The 5,869-nt window shown below is 43.9% G+C and overlaps 1 pseudogene; it reads left to right on the top strand.

Moving 5' to 3' along the window:
* The first annotated feature begins 1,465 nt into the window (after nucleotides 1-1,465).
* Nucleotides 1,466-1,585, top strand: LOC136637817 (5S ribosomal RNA; annotated as a pseudogene).
* Nucleotides 1,586-5,869: the final 4,284 nt, after the last annotated feature.

A 5,869-nucleotide genomic window follows, 5' to 3' on the forward strand; every position in this document is an offset into this window, starting at 1 on the left:
AGGATGGGATGAGAGAGAGGCTGCGATGCTCCAGGCTTGGGGAGAGAGAGGGCTGTGATGTTCCAGGCTTGCGGGGGGGGCCCCACAAAAACAGGCAGGAGCAAGAACGAGCAACCCCTGACAGGCACACAGGAGCCTGCCCTGTGAGTGAGTGAGGAGTGGTGAAGAGAGCGTAAGTGTGTGTGTGAGAGGGAGGGAGGGAGGGATGCTGACTGACCCGCTGCTGCGCGAGGAAACCCCAAGAACTCATCATCCTTCCTTAGGGTGAATGTGAGCATAAACCAGCATGACGATCCTCCCCCTTCCTTAGGGTGAATGTGAGCATAAACTGGCATGAAGATCCCCCCCTTAAGACAAACCAAAACAAAAACAAAAAAAAATTCGTTATGCGAAGCATAAGTCATAAAAATTCGTTGTGCGAGTTACCAAACTTCGCACAACTCTTTCGTTTTGCGGGTTTTTCGCTGCGGGGGCATTCGTTATGCGAGGTACCACTGTACTAGTAGGATGTATCTTCTATATTCCATATAGGTGAACCCAAATGGGTTCTATAGGCTGAAACCTAGCTCAGGCTATAACCCTATAGTGGCAGAAGTACATTGTGCTTGAGAAGAAATGCTGGATAACCTGATATTGCACTCAGGGTTTTAAATTCCAACCCTGAGAATGGCACTGTATTTTAAAACAAATCTCCTGATTTAGCAGAAGAGAAAGTGGTCCCTTCTTCCAGCTGCATTTTTTTCTGATGATTATGTCCTTGTTCAATCGTGTCCTGGCTGGTTGGCCATTCGCTTTTGTTGGGCAGATTGTATGTGTAATGGCATGTTGTTTCCTTGGTGGGCTCTAATAGGTGGCAATCTCAATCAATTTCATTGGCAATGTGTATTTGAAAAGGAGAGCTATCAGAGAAGGTGACCTGACCCCCACACTCATTTAAGGACAGCCTCCTGAAAGATCTCTGCAAGTGAAGAGACAGCAATTTTGCCCTCTGGAACAGACAGAACTGCAAGTTAGCAGAAGGCTGGAAGCATAGGGCCTGATTCTGAGAGTCTGATGTGGGGTAGCAAGCCTTCTGCCTTGTAAAAAAGCAACCTCTTTGCCTTTGTGTGTGCTCTACTTTGTATACTTGATGTCAGTCTCTTGGAAAGCAAGAAAGCTACTAACTGAACTTCTGGAAGAGAAGGAGCATTTTAGCTGGCTTGCCAATGTCGCACATTCCCCACTACAAGCAGTGAGAATAAGGCAAATACTACCCCAAATCTCAAGGTCGCCAGTGCTCTCTCATCCACAGAAAAGCAAATCCCAGAAGTGCTGTTTGGAACTTCTTGCTGCTCAATATGATCCAAGCCAAGTGAAGAACACCTATTCACCCCTCTTTAGTGCCATCCTCTCCAAGAGATTGACATCACAGAGGAAGACACCTCTAAAATGCTGACATCTCAGGCAGGGGCCTGGTTATCTTCTATAATGCAGCAACTGTTACCCTGCACATTCCTAATCTTGTCTGATCTTGGAAGCTAAGCAGGGTCAGGCCTGGTTAGTACTTAGATGGGAGACCGCTTGGGAATACCAGGTGCTGTAGGCTTATACCATAGTCTTTCGAGACTGAAGGTTGCCAATCATTTTTGGAATGGCTCCTGCCTGGTGGGTTTGCAATGCATTATGTCTTATTTTGCCTTCGCCTCATAACCTTATTTTGTACCCACTTACCTCCATCTCTTTCCTCTTAGAAACAAGGGTTTCCATTGGCTTTCTACTGACTTTCAATATGCCTTAACTGCAATGACACTTCTGTGAAACTAAAGAGGCATCTGTTCATTTTGACTGTATGATCAATTCCTGGCAATAAGAAGAATGCCAGAATAAAAAGTTCTGGAATGCCTTGAAATATTTCAGAAAAGAAAATGTGACCAGAAAAGTGCAAAAAGAAATTTGCCTGATATGTGACCTTCCTTTACTCCAGGTCTTTGATGTCTTCTCAAATAACTACTACACAAAATTCCTTAGGCAGATAATTGTCTTAGAAGGCTTTGATTTCAGGAAGGACAATTTTGAATTGTAATAGTAAATGAAAACCAAAAACCCTGATGTCTCTGGCCAGAAACAATTCCCTTTCAAGCTCAGGATGAATGAGGATTCTCTTAGTAGTTAGCCAAGTCGATTGTTGTTGGCTTGTGAGCTGGGGAGGCTTTTGCAGGATGTGTATGTGTGTTATACTTTTAGTTAATGAGCCAGGAAGTCTCAGTGCTTTTTAATGGCTTCAGTAGTATTTGACTTCAAGCATGAACAGTCAGAAATCAGCCAAAAGGAAGGTCAGGCAACATGCTGATAAGGAAATAATCCAAAAAACTCCATTTTGCAGGATTTCATTACAGAAATGCTTAGTGCTGACAAGGTCACATTTGAATCTGAATCATCATCTCTCCTTATGCAATGTGATTTTGAACAGCTGCTTCCGATTTCGGCTTTCTTTCAGCTATTCACTTCAAGTGCAGCTCAACACCTGTGTTGGCTTTACCTTTTTTTCCCCCTTCTTGGCTTTGATTACTACACAAATCTTAGCGCTGCTGTCTGGCATGTGGAGTTTGTAGTCCTTCTAATTGTCTGGTTGCCAGAGACATGAAGATTCCACACCTCACCTAAGATCCTTTCATTTCCTCACTGTTGAATGAAATTTCAATTGCTGGTCAATGTCTTTAATGCTGACTCCTCAACAGTAGTATCCATATTGTAAGGTTGGACTATACAGAAGGGGAAAGCTGCAAACTGCAGAATGCAGCTGAATGTTTTAGATCTGGACAGATGAAGGCTCTGCCTTGTTTCGTCAGCTTCTTTCTGGGAAGGTCAAAGCATAATGGACATGAAGCCACTGAAGGCCATCAGGCAGAGGTTTGGAGTTGGCTGTCATCAGTATGCTGATGATGACATGCAACTTTGTCCCTCTTTTCTGTTTCAGAGACAATGGAAATCCTGAATCAATGACTGAAATCAGTGATGGGTTGGAAATGGGTTTAGAAGATGAAATTTAATCTGGACAAAACATAAGAAGAATGAATCAGATCATTGGTTCATCTAGGTCAGTGTTTCTCAAACTTTGAGGGAGCTTTACTCCCTCAGTAAGTCTTTGTGGGGGAGGGGCTAGGGCAGCAACCCGATCCCCAGGATCATGTCACTGAGGGGTGTGTGTGTGTGTGCTTTCACTTCATGTAGTTAGGGCTGCAGCAGGCACTCCCCAAGGCTTGAAACGTTCACTAAATGCAGGGGCAAAGCACCTCCTGCAAAACAGAAGTGTTTTGCGCCTGTTACTGACGATCCCAAGCCTTGGGGAGTGCTGCAGAGGGCTGTGCAGGGCTCCCTGAGCCTGCTGCAGCTCTACCTCCATAAAGTGAAAGCACCCCCCCCCTTCATCCCCCATAGGGATGTGATCCTGGGGATCACATCCCTGCCTCTCTCCTTCCCCACCCCTTAAAGGGACTGGGGAACCTTTACACAAACTGGTGGGTCACGACCCACTAGTTTGAGAACCACTGATCTAGGTCAACCTTGTCTGTCCTCACTGGTAGAAACTTCCAGGGTTCTGGACAGCAGTCTTCCCAACCCAACCTGGAGATGCCAAGATTGTACTTGGGACCTTTCATATATAAAGCATGTGATGTGCCATGGAGTTATGACTCTTGGTGACGAGGACTAGTAACCAATGATAGTGGATCAGCCTGTTCTGGACAGGTAGCACTCCTTTTAAAATATCAGGCTTTCAGTCTGGCGGTTCTCCTGGACCTGGTCTTGGATTTCCAGATGTTGTCTACTCAGCAGACAAAGACAAGGAAGTCTTGGGCTTTGGCCTCTCTCCTGAGGTTCCACTTGTGTGCATGACATTGCAGCCTTGTTCTGCCATCTTTCCTCTCCCTTTCATTTTATATTTAATTAGGGTGGGAGATCTGCCTTCCAGCTGCTTTGGATTCAATCCTCTTGACCAATCCAGCAAATACCTGTTTGATTTCACATTTGGTTGTAGCACTCCTATGAACAATTTTCCACATGGTACCTTGTTTCCCTACTCTCGGTAGTTTGAAGTATCAGTCAAGAGTGCTGGAAAGTGAGGAGTGAACTCTTAACTGTAGTTCTGGGTTAGCAAACCGTTTGCCAGAGAGCTGATGCTGCTCTTTTTCAGTCCCTCTTCCCTCTGCATTTTGGCCAACCCTCCAAGTTCCTCTGCACCTAACCACAGGTTTCTGCTATTCCTCTCTTGCTCTTGGTGAAGCCTGTTATACTTTAAAACCCTTTGGCATCCTGGGAAATCCAGCACTCTGCTTATGTACTGCTGATTGCCTTGCAGGTGCTGTGCTCCCTGCTTCTGTCTTCCAAAGCAGCACCAGTTGGTTAGTCCATATCAGTAATTGATGGGTACAGCAACTGCTACCTTGCACATACCTGATCTCGGAAGCTAAGCAGGGTCAGGCCTGGTGAGTACTTGGATGGGAGACTACCTGGTACTGTAGGCTTATACCATAGTCTTTCGAGACTGAAGGTTGCCAACCAATGTGTGACTTTACGGACTTCCTCTCCTTCCAGATGATTTTAAATAGTCCTCTCACTGAAATGTGTATATGTTCCAGTTACAGTCAGACTTTGAACTCCTTTTGTCTCTGATCACAGGTTGGAAGGTGGGTACTCCATCGTCAGCAGTTTGAGGTCCCTTAAGATGTTTTGGGGACTGTGGGCACTTTTAGTACAGATGTCCTGCAACACTTGGGGTAACAAAATTGCAGCTCCTCCCTTAGGAGGGAAGGAAATTCTGCAGTGCTCCTCTCTTATGTGAATCCTGCCCCTGGATTTGTCTACTCCTGCACTGTACTCTAATCACAGCATAGACATGACTCTTTAAAGTGCCATAGGAGGTAATTGGTTTATGTGTTGGCTCCAGTGAACCACTCCTGCCCTCCTGCAGATATTTCTTAAAGATTACAAAGGATCATTTTTCCCCCAAGTTAAAATATTTATATTTCCATGTTGAAATCAAAGGCTATTTCTCTTCTCATCTAGATTGTTTCTTTCATTTATAGCCTTTCTCCCTTGGGACTGGGATTGTAGATGATTGTGTACATTTATATTTAATACTGCAGAGCTAACCAGCCATGTAGATATTTATCTGGCTCCAGTGTCAGATGAAAAAGCTTTGTAAAGCCGAAATGAATGTTTATGCTTTCACTGTCAGATACTGCAGTTTCACTTTTGTTGTTCAAAATATAATTTTTAGTGTGTGTGTGGGTTTGTTCCCCTCCTCTATTTTGCTCTAAAGTACAGAATAAATCCTGTTTGAATTTGCCTGAGGAAGAATTAACTTGTGCATTCATTACACAAAAAGAAGGGAGTATTATATCCCTCTCTTATTCATGTCACTTTGATTAAAAACAGAATGAGTAGAAATGGTGGCTTGTCGAGGGACAAGCCTCACTCAAAGTGGTAGTTTTGTCTCATTGCACAAAATCTGGATGTTAAACAAAATAAAATTGGGTCACAGTTATCTTAAAAGCTGTTACTGGGGAAAAGAAAAACAACTTTGAAATTGGTGCCTATGAAATAAGCTCTGGTCTTATTTGACTAGCTCAGAAATTTTGATGTGGTAAGTTTCTGTCTCGTGTTTGATAGTTTTCTTTTAATTTCTAAAAAATTTTTTTGAAGGAAAAAATACTTTTGGGTGTCCGCCCTTTGTGAGAAGCTCAGTGAAATTGTTTGATATTTGTCTCTACATCTCCAGATCTCTTAGGAAACTGTGGACCCAATCCAAACCTGAGCTTGGGCTGGCACAAGGGACAGCCCGGGAGTGTCACAAAAATGCCATAAGGCACTTTTGCGTCATTCATGTGTG

This window comes from Tiliqua scincoides, chromosome 1 (assembly GCF_035046505.1).
Source record: "Tiliqua scincoides isolate rTilSci1 chromosome 1, rTilSci1.hap2, whole genome shotgun sequence".
In the NCBI taxonomy this organism is placed as follows: Eukaryota; Metazoa; Chordata; class Lepidosauria; order Squamata; family Scincidae; genus Tiliqua; species Tiliqua scincoides.